Source organism: Oncorhynchus clarkii, chromosome 12, assembly GCF_045791955.1.
Source record: "Oncorhynchus clarkii lewisi isolate Uvic-CL-2024 chromosome 12, UVic_Ocla_1.0, whole genome shotgun sequence".
Taxonomy (NCBI): Eukaryota; Metazoa; Chordata; class Actinopteri; order Salmoniformes; family Salmonidae; genus Oncorhynchus; species Oncorhynchus clarkii.
The window spans coordinates 5,357,453-5,376,187 of NC_092158.1; the positions used below are offsets into that span (position 1 = coordinate 5,357,453).

At 44.1% G+C, this 18,735-nt stretch overlaps 1 protein-coding gene across 1 annotated transcript in view; it reads left to right on the forward strand.

Annotated features, from left to right (window-relative positions):
• Positions 1–18,735, forward strand: part of LOC139421845 (DCC netrin 1 receptor) — a 729,366-nt gene that overhangs the window by 261,804 nt on the left and 448,827 nt on the right. The gene's annotated exons all lie outside the window — the stretch shown is intronic.

Sequence of the window (18,735 nt, forward strand, 5' to 3'; positions counted from 1 at the left end):
TACCACCATACTGCCGATACATATTATCACCATACTGCCGATACCATATTATCACCATACTGCCGATACCATATTATCACCATACTGCCGATACCATATTATCACCACACGATATTATCACCACACGATATTATCACCACACGATATTATCACCACACGATATTATCACCATACTGCCGATACCATATTATCACCATACTGCCGATACCATATTATCACCATACTGCCGATACGTATTATCACCATACTTCAGATACCATATTATCACCATACTGCCGATACGTATTATCACCATACTGCCGATACCATATTATCACCATACTGCCGATACCATATTATCACCATACTGCCGATACCATATTATCACCATACTGCCGATACCATGTTACCACCATACTGCCGATACCATATTATCACCATAACGCCGATACCATATTATCACCATACTGCCGATACCATATTATCACCATACTGCCGATACCATATTATCACCATACTGCCGATACGTATTATCACCATAATGCCGATACCATATTATCACCATACTGCCGATACCATATTATCACCATACTGCCGATACCATATTATCACCATACTGCCGATACGTATTATCACCATACTGCGATACCATATTATCACCATACTGCCGATACGTATTATCACCATACTGCCGATACCATATTATCACCATACTGCCGATACCATATTATCACCATACTGCCGATACCATATTATCACCACACGATATTATCACCACATAATATTATCACCACACGATATTATCACCACACGATATTATCACCATACTGCCGATACCATATTATCACCATACTGCCGATACCATATTATCACCATACTGCCGATACGTATTATCTCCATACTTCAGATACCATATTATCACCATACTGCCGATACGTATTATCACCATACTGCCGATACCATATTATCACCATACTGCCGATACCATATTATCACCATACTGCCGATACCATATTATCAGCATACTGCCGATACCATATTATCACCATACTGCCGATACCATATTACCACCATACTGCCGATACCATATTATCACCATACTGCCGATACCATATTATCACCGTACTGCCGATACCATATTATCACCATACTGCCAATACCATATTGTCACCATACTGCCAATACCATATTATCACCATACTGCCGATACCATATTATCACCATACTGCCGATACCATATTATCACCATACTGCCGATACCATGTTACCACCATACTGCCGATACCATATTATCACCATACCGCCGATACCATATTATCACCATACTGCCGATACCATATTATCACCATACTGCCGATACCATATTATCACCATACTGCCGATACGTATTATCACCATAATGCCGATACCATATTATCACCATACTGCCGATACCATATTATCACCATACTGCCGATACCATATTATCACCATACTGCCGATACGTATTATCACCATACTGCGATACCATATTATCACCATACTGCCGATACCATATTATCACCATACTGCCGATACCATATTACCACCATACTGCCGATACCATGTTATCACCATACTGCCGATAACATATTACCACCATACTGCCGATACCATATTATCACCAAACTGCCGATACGATATTATCACCACATGATATTATCACCATACTGCTGATACTATATTACCACCATACTGCCGATACCATGTTATCACCATACTGCCGATACCATATTATCACCATACTGCCAATACATATTATCACCATACTGCCGATACCATATTATCACCATACTGCCGATACATATTATCACCATACTTCCGATACCATATTATCACCATACTGCCGATACGTATTATCACCATACTGCCGATACATATTATCACCATACTGCCGATACGCTCTGGTCTAAAGTAGTGCACTATATAGGGGATAGGGTTCCATAGGGCTCTGGTCTAAAGTAGTGCACTATATAGGGAACAGGGTGCCATGTGGGACGTATACTTGGAGAAGAAGCAGGAATCAGAGGCCTTCCCACATGTTTTGCACATTAGTTATTGGGTCATGCTATAATTCTGATGGGGACTGCTGTGGTAGTAATGGCTTTTTGAATGGAGGAGAGAAGAGAGGGATGGAGAGATGAGAGAGGGATGGAGAGAGGGATGAAAAGAGGAGAGAGGGATGGAGAGAGGAGAGAGGGATGGAGAGAGGAGAGAGGGATGGAGAGAGGAGAGAGAGATGGAGAGAGGAGAGAGGGATGGAGAGATGAGAGAGGGATGGAGAGAGGGATGAAAAGAGGAGAGAGGGATGGAGAGAGGAGAGAGGGATGGAAAGAGGAGAGAGGGATGGAGAGATGAGAGAGGGATGAAAAGAGGAGAGAGGGATGGAGAGAGGAGAGAGGGATGGAGAGAGGGATGAAAAGAGGAGAGAGGGATGGAGAGATGAGAGAGGGATGGAAAGAGGAGAGAGGGATGGAGAGAGAAGAGAGGGATGGAGTGATGAGAGAGGGATGGAGAGAGGAGAGAGGGATGGAGAGAATAGAGAGGGATGGAGAGATGAGAGAGGGATGAGAGAGGAGAGAGGGATGGAGAGAGGAGAGAGGGGAAAGGGATGGAGAGAGAGATGGAGCAACATGAGAGGGATGGAGAGGAGAGAGGGATGGAGAGATGAGAGAGGGATGGAAAGAAAAGAGAGGGATGTAGAGAATAGAGAGGGATGGAGAGAGGGATGGAGAGATAAGAGAGGGATAGAGAGAGGAGAGAGGGATGGAGAGAGGAGAGAGGGATGGAGAGAGGAGAGAGAGATGGAGAGAGGAGAGAGGGATGCAGAGAGGAGAGAGGGGAAAGGGATGGAGAGAGAGATGGAGCAACATGACAGGGATGGAGAGAGAGATGGATCGACATGAGAGGGACGGAGAGATGAGAGAGGGATGGAGAGAGGGATGGAGAGATGAGAGAGGGGTGGAGAGAGGAGCAAGGGATGGAGAGAGGAGAGGGGGATGGAGAGATGAGAGAGGGATGGAGAGAGGAGGGAGGGATGGAGAGAGGAGAGGGATGGAGAGAGGAGAGAGGGATGGAGAGAGGAGAGCGGGATGAGAGATGAGAGAGGGATGGAAAGAGAGATGGAGTGACATGAGAGAGATGGAGAGAGGAGAGAGGGGTGGAGAGAGGAGAGCGGAGAGAGCGGACTGTGGATATAATCTGCCACAGATGGATTTGGAGAAGAGAACTGCTCTCTCTCTCTCTCTCTATCCTCTCCCCATGCCACCCCCCCCTTCTCTCTCTCTCTCTCTCTCTCTCTCATCCTCCCCCCCCCCCCCCTCTCTTCTCTCTCAGTGAAGGATAGTTACTGTGGCAGATGGCGGGGCTGAAGAACACTTATGGTGGGGATTTGTGTTATCTCACACAGAGAGCACTCAAGCTGGCGTCAGAGCCATATGAAATATACTTGATGTATTTCTGAGCACCTCCAAGACGTATGACACCTACTAATGGTCTAGTTACATTAGACAAAATCGAAATGAGGGAGGTTGTTCAGGGGGATGGGTGGGCGTAATCCGCGACAGTCTAGCGTTCCAAAGGCTGCATGGTCAGTTTGGTCGGGAACAACTGTAGCATCCCATAACCCTTATTCTAAACTTAACACAATTCACCGACTAACCTGCTACGTAAATTCACCTAGCCTTTGTCGATAATTCACCTAGCCTTTGTCGATAATTCACCTAGCCTTTGTCGATAATTCACCTAGCCTTTGTTGTTTGTTCTCCTAACCTTTGTTGATAATTCTCCTAACCTTTGTCGATAATCCTCCTAACCTTTACCTTTACAAAATATGTTAGAGGAAAAACAAAAATAACTTGAGGAACTTATTCAAGAACAATCTAATGTAATCTATTACAAAAATGAAACAAACTGGATGGAATATGGAGAAAATGTAACAAAATTCTTCCTGAATCTCCAAAACAGGAACGCTAATAAGAAGACTTTGCAGAAACTCGTTACTGAAGACGATGATCGATGATCGATGATTCTCTGAATGATATTTTAAAAGATGTTCTCTTTTCCGTCTCATCCTTTCCCACTGAATGAAGATTACGGTAAGGAATTATTTCCAAATAATATAAAAAATGGAAAATTAACAAATGTACAGAAAGATCAGTGCGAAGGCCAAATTACAGAGGAATAACTTTTTGAGGCTATTAAATCCTTTCAGTCTGGAAAAACCCCAAGGCTTGATGGCATCCCGCTAGAGGTATATCAAGTATTTTTTTATATACTAAAAGCTCCATTGTTAGATTGTTTTAACTACTCCTAATGAAATGGTAGTATGTCAGGTACTCAGCAGGAAGGTCTGATTTCTCTGTTATTAAAACACGACCCAGATGGCAAATATAAAGACCCAGTCTATCTAAAAAACTGGAGGCCCCTTACACTTCAATGTTGTGATGCAAAAATACTAGCGACATGCATAGCACTCAGAATTAAAAGGGTTTTACCAGGTATTGTTCATCAGACAGGTTTTTTACATGGACAATAGATTGGAGATAATATACAACAACTACTAAAAATAATAGAACATCATGAAACATGTAAGAAGCCAGGACTGGTATTTATAGCGGATTTTGAAAAGGCATTTGATAAAGTAAGACTGGATTTTATTTATAAATGCCTGGATATTTTATATTTCGATAATTCTCTTTTAAAATGGGTAAAAAAATAATGTATAGCAACCCCAGGTGTAAAATAGTGAATAACTGCTACTTCTCAGAGAGTTTTGAATTGTCAAGAGGAGTTAAACAAGGGTGTCCGCTGTCACCATATCTATTCGTTATGGCCATCGAAATGCTATCTATTAAAATCAGATCTAAAAACAACATTAGAGGATTAGAAATCCAAGGCTTAAAAACAAAGGTGTCCACGTATGCCGATGACTCAAGTTTTATATTAAGTCCGCAAGCTAGATCCCTGCAATGTCTCATTAAAGATCTAGATAACTTTTCTGTACTCTCTGGACTAAAACCCAATTATGATAAGTGTACAATATTACGTACTGGATCTCTAAAAAATACAACTTTTACATTACCCTGCAGTTTACCTATAATATGGGCTGATGGTGAAGTAGACATACTCGGTATTCATATCCCAAAATATATAAACAAGCTCTCCACAATGAATTTCAATAGAAAACTTGTAAAAATAGACAAGATCATGCAACCATGGAGAGGTAAATACCTGTCTATTTATAGACAAAATTGCCCTGATTAACTCCTTAGTCATATCTCAGTTTACTCACTTACTTATGGTGCAAATCATAGGTGCAAAACATATTTTGTTTGGGACGCTAAACCAGACAACATAAAACGTGCACATCTATATAATGAATATGAATTGGGTGGGTTGAGATTATTAAATATAACTGAGGGAAGCTGAGGGTTGTGATGGGATGGGCTGAGGGTAGCTGAGGGTTGGGATGGGATGAGCTGAGGGAAGCTGAGGGTTGGGATGGGATGGGCTGAGGGAAGCTGAGGGTTGGGATGGGATGGGCTGAGGGAAGCTGAGGGTTGGGATGGGATGGGCTGAGGGAAGCTGAGGGTTGGGATGGGATGGGCTGAGGGAAGCTGAGGGTTGGGATGGGATGGGCTGAGGGAAGCTGAGGGTTGGGATGTGGAATAGGAGACAAGTGGGAGTGGAGTTGCTGTGTGGGAGACAGAATGATGTTCAAAGATTTGTTTTAATTAACAGTATAAAACAGTAACAATATGTTTGAATGACACTGAGTTTTTTTTACAACTGATGTTGGTTTGCATGCATATACACACACTCTCATTCAAGTACACACATACAAGAACACACACAAACATATCCAGTTGGCATTGCTGTTGTGATTTCAGTTGTCCTTGATGTCCTTTGTTGGATTTTTTTTAAGGTTATTTATTTTGTTTCATTCTTGTTTGCTGTTTTCTTTTGTCTCTTTAGTCAATTCTCTTGGTTGTTGGTGCATTGGGGGGGTTCCTGGGGGTGGGGGTTCATTCTCTTGGTTGTTGGTGCATTGGGGGGTTCCTGGGGGTGGGAGTTCATTCTCTAGGTTGTTGGTGCATTGGGGGGTTCCTGGGGGTGGGGAATGGAATTCATTGTATTTTTGTATTTTTCTTCCTGGGGGGGACTGTGGGAGGGGTCTCGGATGGTTGAGGGACAGCTATTGGGGAACTGTTGGGGGGATCTTGGAGGGTTCTGGATCACGTTTTTTAGCTTAATGAGAGATCTGTCAATGTGCCCTTGAGCAGGGTATTGACCCTGGATGCTTCCGTGTGTCTCTTGGTATGGGAGTCTGTTGGATCAAAATCAAATCAAATGTATTTATATAGCCCTTCTTACATCGGCTGATATCTCAAAGTGCTATACAGAAACCCAGCCTAAAACCCCAAACAGCAAGCAATGCAAATGTAGAAGCACAGTGGCTAGGAAAAACTCCCTAGAAAGGCCAAAACCTAGGAAGAAACCTAGAGAGGAACCAGGATAGAGAGGAACCAGGCTATGAGGGGTGGCCAGTCCTCTTCTGGTTGTGCCGGGTGGATATTATAACAGAACATGGCCAAGATGTTCAAATGTTCATAAATTACCAGCATTGTCAAATAATAATAATCACAGTAGTTGTCAAGGGTGCAGCAAGTCAGCACCTCAGGAGTAAATGTCAGTTGGCTTTTCATAGCCGATCATTAAGAGTATCTCTACCGCTCCTGCTGTCTCTAGAGAGTTGAAAACAGCACGTCTGGTGAACAGGTCACGGTTCCATAGCCGCAGGCAGAACAGTTGAAACTGGAGCAGCAGCACGACCAGGTGGACTGGGGACAGCAAGGAGTCATCATGCCATGTAGTCCTGAGGCATGGTCCTAGTGCTCTGGTCCTCAGAGAGAGAGAAAGAAAGAGGGATTTAGAGAGAGCATACTTAAATTCACACAGGACACCGGATAAGACAGGAGAAGTACTCCAGATATAACAAACTGACCCTAGCCCCCCGACACATAAACTACTGCAGCATAAATACTGGAGGCTGAGACAGGAGGGGTCAGGAGACACTGTGGCCCCATCCGATGACAGGGGCCAAACAGGCAGACACTGGTATGGTGTTGTTATTGAGCTGCTTCACTACAGTTATATTGTATGTTTCGGATATTCAATAAAAAAATATATATATAATTTAAAAAAACTATTTCATAATAAAGCACTTCCTTCCTCTTTCTTCTTTCACACTGAAAACAGGTTTCTGTTGTGAGTATTTCTTTTAAAATTCCACTTGCCATTTAATTTCAGTTTCTGATCCCTTGTTATTTGTGAAGAGTTTTCATATTATCCTACTGCTAATAATCCACACATACTTAATTAATTTATTCTGTTGATTGTTGACCAGGATGTATTGTCTGTAGATTGTAGACCAGGATGTATTGTCTGTAGATTGTAGACCAGGATGTATTGTCTGTAGATTGTAGACCAGGATGTATTGTCTGTAGATTGTAGACCAGGATGTATTGTCTGTGGATTGTAGACCAGGATGTATTGTCTGTACAGTGTAGACCAGGGTGTATTGATTGTGGATTGTAGACCAGGATGTATTGTCTGTGGATTGTAGACCAGGATGTATTGTCTGTGGATTATAGCCTACATTTCTCTGAGTATGTAAACATTGGTTGGTTGGCTGGTGCTTCCTGGTTGACTGGCTGGTTGGCTGGTGCTTCCTGGTTAGGTGGCTGGTTGGCTGGTGCTTCCTGGTTGACTGGCTGTTTGTCTGGTGCTTCCTGGCTGACTGGCTGGTTGGCTGGTCCCTCCTGGCTGGTTGGCTGCTGCTTCCTGGTTAGGTGGCTGGTTGGCTGGTGCTTCCTGGTTAGGTGGGTTAATTGGTTATATTTTATGTTGTCACTTCCTCTTCTCATTGTCATTAATGCAAAGTCATGCCCGTAACTCTTTCATATGCTCACCGTGCCTCCCCAAGTCTCTCCTATCACCCACAAACAGATTAGAGATTCTCATCACTCCCTCTGGCCCCTACAGATACCAACCCCCCCCCCCCCCCCCCCCGCCCGTCTGAAGTTTGCTAGAGAGCATTTGGATGATCCAGAAGAAGATTGGGAGAATGTCATATGGTCATATGAAACCAAAATATAACTTTTTGGTAAAAACTCAACTCGTCGTGTTTGGAGGACAAAGAATGCTGAGTTGCATCCAAAGAACACCATACCTACTGTGAAGCATGGGGGTGGAAACATCATGCTTTTGGGCTGTTTTTCTGCAAAGGGACCAGGACGACTGATCTGTGTAAAGGAAAGAATGAATGGGGCCATGTATCGTGAGATTTTGAGTGAGAACCTCCTTCCATCAGCAAGGGCATTGAAGATGAAACGTGGCTTGTTCTTTAAGCATGACAATGATCCCAAACACACCGCCCGGGCAACGAAGGAGTGGCTTCGTAAGAAGCATTTCAAGGTCCTGGAGTGGCCTAGCCAGTCTCCAGATCTCAGCCCCATAGAAAATCTTTGGAGGTAGTTGAAAGTCCGTGTTGCCCAGCAACAGCCCCAAAACATGGGGGGGGGGGGCTATTGTTTTTGGTCAAGCAATTTAAAACACATTACAGAGCTCAGGACATTTCTTGGAAAATATGTTTCCTTCTGTATAAGGCTAGTGTGAAAGTGTAATATAACATTCTGAAAATATTATTTACATTTTATTTTGTTGTGCTTTTTTGTTATCACGGTGAGAAGTAGAGGTATTTCCCTATAGTACAAGAGGCAATAGTAATATAACATCATGCAACAGTACTGTTTGTGCTGCTTATTTGTGGTGCCAAGGCAGCAGCCTTTCCTTCAACGGCAGCAAAAGAGCAGAACGTGAAATACAGGAAAACGGTGTGCCGAGCCACGCCCCCATTCCACATCGACTGGGCTGTAGTGGAGCGGGTCGAGAGGAGCTTCAAGTTCCTCTGTGTCCCACATCACTAAGGAATTAACGTGGTCCACACAACAGTCGTGAAGAGAACACGACAACGGCTCTTCCACCCCTCAGGAGGCTGAAAAGATTTGACATGGGCCCTCAGATCCTTAAAAAGTTATACAACTGCACCATCGAGAGCATCTTGACTGACTGCATCACCGCCTGGTTTGACACTGCTTGGCATCCGACCGCCAGATGCTACAGATGGTGGTGCGGACGGCCCAGTGCATTCCTGGGGCTGAGCTCCCTGCCATCCAGGACCTCTATACCAGGCGGTGTCAGAAATGTAGAATCCAGCCACCCAAGTCATAGACTGCTTTCTCCGCTTCCCGCACGGCAAGGGGTACCGATGCACCAAGTCTGGAACCAACAGAACTATGAACAGCTTCTACCCCCAAGCCGTAAGACTGCTAAACAATACTGCTAAATGGCTACCCGGACAATCTGCATTGATCTCCCATTGAACTAACTATGACTCATCACATACATTGCTGCTACTGTTTATTATCGATCCAGTTGCCTAGTCACTTTATCCCTACTTGTATGTACAAATCTACCACAACTACCTCATATCCCTGCACATCAACTCTGTACTGGTACTCCGTCTATATAGCCAAGGTATCGTTTACTCGTTGACTCTGTACTGGTACTCCGTCTATATAGCCAAGAAATTGTTTACACATTGACTCTATACTGGTGCTCTGTCTATATAGTCAAGTTATCGTTACTCATTGTGTGTCTATTTATTTTTCTGTTATTTCTATCTTTCTCTCTGCCTTGTTGGAAACACTAACCATGGGAGTTGGCAAGACAGAGCAAACAGACCTGGGACCAGGCTAACAGACAGTACAAACTGATCTGGGACCAGGCTAACAGACAGTACAAACAGACCTGGGACCAGGCTAACTGACAGTACAAACTGATCTGGGACCAGGCTAACTGGCAGTAAAAACAGACCTGGGACCAGGCTAACTGACAGTACAAACAGACCTGGGACCAGGCTAACAGACAGTACAAACTGATCTGGGACCAGGCTAACAGACAGTACAAACAGACCTGGGACCAGGCTAACTGACAGTACAAACTGATCTGGGACCAGGCTAACAGACAGTACAAACAGACCTGGGACCAGGCTAACTGACAGTACAAACAGACCTGGGACCAGGCTAACTGGCAGTAAAAACAGACCTGGGACCAGGCTAACTGACAGTACAAACAGACCTGGGACCAGGCTAACAGACTGTACAAACTGATCTGGGACCAGGCTAACAGACAGTACAAACAGACCTGGGACCAGGCTAACTGACAGTACAAACAGACCTGGGACCAGGCTAACAGACAGTACAATCAGACCTGGGACCAGGCTAACAGACAGTACAAACAGACCTGGGACCAGGCTAACAGACAGTACAAACAGACCTGGGACCAGGCCAACAGACAGTACAAATAGACCTGGGACCAGGCAAACAGACAGAGCAAACAGACCTGGGACCAGGCTAACAGACAGTACAAACTGACCTGGGACCAGGCTAACAGACAGTACAAACAGACCTGGGACCAGGCTAACTGACAGTACAATCAGACCTGGGACCAGGCTAACTGGCAGTAAAAACAGACCTGGGAACAGGCTAACTGGCAGTACAAATAGACCTGGGACCAGGCTAACAGACAGTACAAACAGACCTGGGACCAGGCTAACAGACAGTACAAACAGACCTGGGACCAGGCTAACAGACAGTACAAACAGACCTGGGACCAGGCTAACTGACAGTACAAACAGACCTGGGACCAGGCTAACTGGCAGTAAAAACAGACCTGGGACCAGGCTAACTGACAGTACAAACAGACCTGGGACCAGGCTAACAGACAGTACAAACTGATCTGGGACCAGGCTAACAGACAGTACAAACAGACCTGGGACCAGGCTAACTGACAGTACAAACTGATCTGGGACCAGGCTAACAGACAGTACAAACAGACCTGGGACCAGGCTAACTGACAGTACAAACAGACCTGGGACCAGGCTAACAGACAGTACAAACTGATCTGGGACCAGGCTAACAGACAGTACAAACAGACCTGGGACCAGGCTAACAGACAGTACAAACTGATCTGGGACCAGGCTAACAGACAGTACAAACAGACCTGGGACCAGGCTAACTGACAGTACAAACTGATCTGGGACCAGGCTAACAGACAGTACAAACAGACCTGGGACCAGGCTAACTGACAGTACAAACAGACCTGGGACCAGGCTAACTGGCAGTAAAAACAGACCTGGGACCAGGCTAACTGACAGTACAAACAGACCTGGGACCAGGCTAACAGACTGTACAAACTGATCTGGGACCAGGCTAACAGACAGTACAAACAGACCTGGGACCAGGCTAACTGACAGTACAAACAGACCTGGGACCAGGCTAACTGGCAGTAAAAACAGACCTGGGACCAGGCTAACAGACAGTACAAACAGACCTGGGACCAGGCTAACAGACAGTACAATCAGACCTGGGACCAGGCTAACAGACAGTACAAACAGACCTGGGACCAGGCTAACAGACAGTACAAACAGACCTGGGACCAGGCTAACAGACAGTACAAATAGACCTGGGACCAGGCTAACAGACAGAGCAAACAGACCTGGGACCAGGCTAACAGACAGTACAAACTGACCTGGGACCAGGCTAACAGACAGTACAAACAGACCTGGGACCAGGCTAACTGACAGTACAATCAGACCTGGGACCAGGCTAACTGGCAGTAAAAACAGACCTGGGAACAGGCTAACTGGCAGTACAAATAGACCTGGGACCAGGCTAACAGACAGTACAAACAGACCTGGGACCAGGCTAACAGACAGTACAAACAGACCTGGGACCAGGCTAACAGACAGTACAAACAGACCTTGGACCAGGCTAACAGACAGTACAAACAGACCTGGGACCAGGCTAACAGACAGTACAATCAGACCTGAGACCAGGCTAACAGACAGTACAAACAGACCTGGGACCAGGCTAACAGACAGTACAAACAGACCTGGGACCAGGCTAACAGACAGTACAAATAGACCTGGGACCAGGCTAACTGGCAGTACAAACAGACCTGGGACCAGGCTAACAGACAGTACAAACAGACCTGGGACCAGGCTAACAGACAGTACAAATAGACCTGGGACCAGGCTAACTGGCAGTACAAACAGACCTGGGACCAGGCTAACAGACAGTACAAACAGACCTGGGACCAGGCTAACAGACAGTACAAACAGACCTGGGACCAGGCTAACAGACAGTACAAACAGACCTGGGACCAGGCTAACTGGCAGTAAAAACAGACCTGGGACCAGGCTAACAGACAGTACAAACAGACCTGGGACCAGGCTAACAGACAGTACAAACAGACCTGGGACCAGGCTAACAGACATTACAAACAGACCTGGGACAAGGCTAACAGAGGACTACAGATGTGGAGTGTTTACCTCGTTTTAAACATAGCCGTCCAGCCAGTGTCAATCATCTCCATTTACAGACATCTCAACCCGGACATACTATACTACTGCATTATGCAGTGTACCTATAACCCAGACACATACTATACTACTGCATTATGCAGTGTACCCTATAACCCAGACATACTATAGTACTGCATTATGCAGTGTACCTATAACCCAGACATGCTATACTACTGCATTATGCAGTGTACCTATAACCCAGACATTTAATAGTACTGCATTATGCAGTGTACCTATAACCCAGACACATACTAACTATACTACTGCATTATGCAGTGTACCTATAACCCAGACATGCTATACTACTGCATTGTGCAGTGTACCTATAACCCAGACACATACTATACTACTGCATTATGCAGTGTACCTATAACCCAGACACATACTATACTACTGCATTATGCAGTGTACCTATAACCCAGACACATACTATACTACTGCATTATGCAGTGTACCTATAACCCAGACATACTATAGTACTGCATTATTTAGTGTACCAATAACCCAGACATGCTATACTACTGCATTATGCAGTGTACCTATAACCAAGACATTTTATAGTACTGCATTATGCAGTGTACCCTATAACCCAGACATACTACTGCATTACGCAGTGTACCTATAACACAGACATGCTATACTACTGCATTATGCAGTGTACCTATAACACAGACATACTATAGTACTGCATTATGCAGTGTACCCTATAACCCAGACACATACTATACTACTGCATTATGCAGTGTACATATAACCCAGACATGCTATACTTCTGCATTATGCAGTGTACCTATAACCCAGACACATACTAACTATACTACTGCATTATGCAGTGTACCTATAACCCAGACATGCTATACTACTGCATTATGCAGTGTACCCATAACCCAAACATATTATAGTACTGCATTATGCAGTGTACCCTATAACCCAGACATTCTACTGCATTATTGCAGTGCACCCTATAACCCAGCTATACTACTGCATCATGCAGTGTACCATATAACCCAGACATACTATACTACTACATTATGCAGTGTACCCTATAACCCAGACATACTACTGCATTATGCAGTGTACCCTACAACCCAGACATAATATACTACTGCATAATGCAGTGTACCCTATAACCCAGACATACTACTGCATTACGAGGTGTACCCTATAACCCAGACATACTATACTACTGCATTATGCAGTGTACCCTATAACCCAGCTATACTACTGCATCATGCAGTGTACCCTATAACCCAGACATACTACTGCATTATGCAGTGTACCCTATAACCCAGCTATACTACTGCATTATGCAGTGTACCCTGTAACCCCGACATACTATACTACTGCATTATGCAGTGTACCCTATAACCCCGACATACTATACTACTGCATTATGCAGTGTACCCATAACCCAGACACATACTATACTACTGCATTATGCAGTGTACCCTATAACCCAGACATACTACTGCATTAAGCAGTGTACCCTATAACCCAGACATACTATACTACTGCATAATGCAGTGTACCCTATAACCCAGACATACTACTGCATTATGCAGTGTACCCTATAACCCAGCTATACTACTGCATCATGCAGTGTACCCTATAACCCAGACATACTACTGCATTATGCAGTGTACCCTATAACCCAGCTATACTACTGCATTATGCAGTGTACCCTATAACCCCGACATACTATACTACTGCATTATGCAGTGTACCCTATAACCCAGACATACTACTGCATTACGAGGTGTACCCTATATCCCAGCTATACTACTGCATTACACAGTGTACCCTACAACCCAGACATGCTTCACTACTGCATTATGCAGTGTACCCTATAACCCAGACATACTACTGCATAATGCAGTGTACCCTATAACCAAGACATACTACTGCATTACGAGGTGTAACCTATAACCCAGACATACTATACTACTGCATCATGCAGTGTACCCTATAACCCAGCTATACTACTGCATTATGCAGTGTAGCCTATAACCCAGCTATACTACTGCATTATGCAGTGTACCCTATAACCCAGCTATACTACTGCATTATGCAGTGTAGCCTATAACCCAGCTATACTACTTCATTATGCAGTGTACCCATAACCCAGACACATACTATACTACTGCATTATGCAGTCTACCCTATAACCCAGACATACTACTACATTAAGCAGTCTACCCTATAACCCAGACATACTATACTACTGCATAATGCAGTGTACCCTATAACCCAGACATACTACTGCATTATGCAGTGTACCCTATAACCCAGACATACTACTGCATTATGCAGTGTACCCTATAACCCAGACATACTTCTGCATTATGCAGTGTACCCTATAACCCAGACATACTACTGCATTATGCAGTGTACCCTATAAATAACCCAGCTATACTACTGCATTATGCAGTGTACCCTATAACCCAGACATACTACTGCATTATGCAGTGTACCTATAACCCAGACATACTACTGCATTATGCAGTGTACCTATAACCCAGACATACTATACTACTGCATTATGCAGTGTACCCTATAACCCAGACATACTACTGCATTATGCAGTGTACCCTATAACCCAGACATACTACTGCATTATGCAGTGTACCCTATAACCCAGACATACCTCTGCATTATGCAGCGTACCCTATAACCCAGACATACTACTGCATCTTGCAGTGTACCCTATAACCCAGACATACTACTGCATTATGCAGTGTACCTATAACCCAGACATACTATTGCATTATGCAGTGTACCTATAACCCAGACATTCTACTGCATCTTGCAGTGTACCCTATAACCCAGACATACTACTGCATTATACAGTGTACCCTATAACCTTGTTATTTATCTCACTAGAGTTATCTTTCTAAACCATAACACTTTGAGCTGATTCATTAGGTGTGTATGAATGAATGCAGGCCCTTAATAACCTAGTCTGCAGCCCAAATATTACCCTTTTCCCCCTATATAGTGAACTACTTTTGATCAGAACCCATAACACTATGTCGGGCATAGGATGCCATTTGAGACATAGCCTTAGTGGCTGTGATTGGGATAATGAATGTTTGTTATTTTCTATAATAATGACTTCAATGAGCCTCATTAAGGCTTTTAGCAGCCCAATTAATTTAGTCAAGACAATGTCAATAGCTCAGTATGAGTCCCAAATGGCACCCTATTCCCTACATAGTGCACTACCCATAGGGCTCCGGTCAAAGGTAGTGCACTTCTTAGGGAATATGGTGCTATTTTGGGACACAGCCTCAGTTTAGGGTTATCATTTATTGGGAGTGCACTGTGTGAAAGTTGTGAGGGTTATGATAGTTGTGTTGTGTTGTGTACATTACTCCTGTTGAGTGTGGGGATAATCACTACTCAGTCAGTCATTATTGACCTGGTTCCATCTATTTTACACACACGTATACACACACACACAGACACACGGACACACACACAGACACACACGGACACACACGGACACACACGGACACACACGAACACACACCCTCACTCACTCACTCACTCACTCACTCACTCACTCACTCACTAACTAACTAACTAACTAACTAACTAACTCACTCACTCACTCACTCACTCACTCACTCACTCACTCACCCTCTCTCTCTCTCTCTGTCTCTCTCTCTCTCTCTCTCTCTCTCTCTCGCTCTCTCTCTCTTCTGTCTTGGAGAGACATTGTTCCTAGTTTGATTCTTAATGCTGTGAAGCATCTGGTTAGTGTGTGTGGACAGTAATTGTGGCTTAGCGTCGTAGCTTAGCACCAGCTAGCCTCTGATAAGCAGCAGGGGGTTTAATGGTGAGTCATTACTAAACCACAGAATTATTATCCGCCTGTTAGCAAACATTTAATGAGCTGCCAACACCCCCTGAAGCACCGAACTCATCCAGTAGAGATGAAACCAGACCAGACGTCACAGAAAAAAAATCAGTTGAACGGTATTGGCATTATATCCTGATTTTTGAGAGAAGCATAACTCACTGAGTGATTTATGAAATGGTAGATTCAGATCGTCCTGTTACTTGTGCTGTCTGACATACAGTAGTGGACAGATAGGGACTCAACCAGCCACAGCACATGCCCCTTTAACACTTCCTATGAAAAAAATAAATGTTTAAATGTTTTATAAAATGACTTTTAAATGGTCTCTTTTCAATGTTTTAATAAACTGTAACAAAGTGATAAAACTAACTAATTTCATGAACTTGAATCTCAGAAAATGAACTCGAGCTGTTTTGCAAGGAGGAATGGGAAAAAATTTCAGTCTCTCGATGTGCAAAACTGATAGAGACATACCCCAAGCGACTTACAGCTGTAATCGCAGCAAAAGGTGGCGCTACAAAGTATTAACTTAAGGGGGCTGAATAATTTTGCACGCCCAATTTTTCAGTTTTTGATTTGTTAAAAAAGTTTGAAATATCCAATAAATGTCGTTCCACTTCATGATTGTGTCCCACTTGTTGTTGATTCTTCGCAAAAAAATACAGTTTTATATCTTTATGTTTGAAGCCTGAAATGTGGCAAAAGGTCGCAAAGTTCAAGGGGGCCGAATACTTTCGCAAGGCACTGTATCTATTCTTAGTTATCAATTTTTTGAAAGGGGCATTCTTATTAAAGATGGTGAGGAAATCACTTTTTAAAGAACAACCAGGCATCCTCTACCTTCCAGGATACCCGGACCAGGTTGATTAGAAAGGCCTGCTTGCAGAAGTGTTTTAGGGAGTGTTTGACAGTGATGAGGGGTGGTCGATTGACCGCGGACCCATAACGGATGCAGGCAATGAGGCAGTGATTTCTGAGATCCTGATTGAAAACAACAGAGTTGCATTTGTATAACGGCCGGGGTGTTAAGCATATCCCAGTTTAGGTCACCTAACAGAACGAATTCTGAAGATATATGGGGGGCAATCAATTCACATATGGTGTCCAGGGCACAGCTGGGAGCTAAGGAGTGGGGAGATTATTTTTTTAAATTAGAAGCTCCAACTGTTTGGGCATTGACCTGGATTGTATAACAGAACTTTGCAGGCTATCTCTGCATTAGATTGCAACTCATCCCCCTTTGGCAGTTCTATCTGGATGGAAAATGTTGTAGTTGGGGATGGAAATCTCAGACTTTTTGGTGGCCTTCCTAAGCCAGGATTCAGACACGGCAAGGACATCAGGGTTGGCGGAGTGTACTAAAGCAGTGAATAAAACAAACTTAGGGAGGAGGCTTCTGATGTTAACAAGCATGAAACCAAGGTTTTTACGGTTACAGAAGTCAACAAATGAGAGCGCCTTTTGGACCTACAGGCCCTAGGTTAACCTCTACATCAACCGAGGAACAGGGGAGGAGGGTACGGCTAAAGGCTATCAAAACTGGTCGTCTAGTGTGTTGTGGACAGAGAATAAAGGGAGCAGATTTCTGGGCATGGTAGAATAGATTTAGGGCATAATGTACAGACAAGGGTATGGTATGATGCGGTTACAGTGGACGTAAACCTAGGCATTGAGTGACGATAAGAGAGGTTGCCTCTCTGGAGGCACAAGTTATGCTAGGTATGTGGGAGATGGGACAAAAGAGCTCTCTGAGGCATGTTGAGTGGGACTAGGGGCTCCGCGGTAAAATAAAACAATGATAACTACCCTAAACAACAGTATACAAAGCATATTGACATTAGAGAAAGGCATATAGCAATCACAGGTGTTGATTTGGAGAGCTAGCTAAGACAACAATGGGTAAAACAACAACAGCTAATCAGCTAAGACAACAACAACAGGTAAATGGCGATGAATTGGCAGAGAGGGTCAGCTAACCATACACAGGGCCTGAGTTCGAGACTGGGGCCGACAGATAAACAAAATAACAAAATGGAGTGTTGAGATTAATGAACAGTCCAGGAGGCATCAGCTAAGTGATCATAGTGATCATAAGTGTAACCAAGTGATCATAGGGTCCAGTGAACAGCAATAGATGGAACAGGGAAGCCTTTAGGTAGTCGTTACTATGCTAGCAAGCGGGAGACACGGCATTCGGAAAGTTAGCAGGCCGGGGACAGCAGAAGCGTCTTCACAGATATCCGGGAAAAGTCCGGTTGAGGACACATCGGAAGGAATTACGTTGGCAGACCAGTCGTGATGGATCGGCGGGGCTCCGTGTCGACAAAGGGTCCAGGCCAATTGGCAAAAGAGGTATTGTAGCTGAATAAATTGTGTTTGCTAGCCG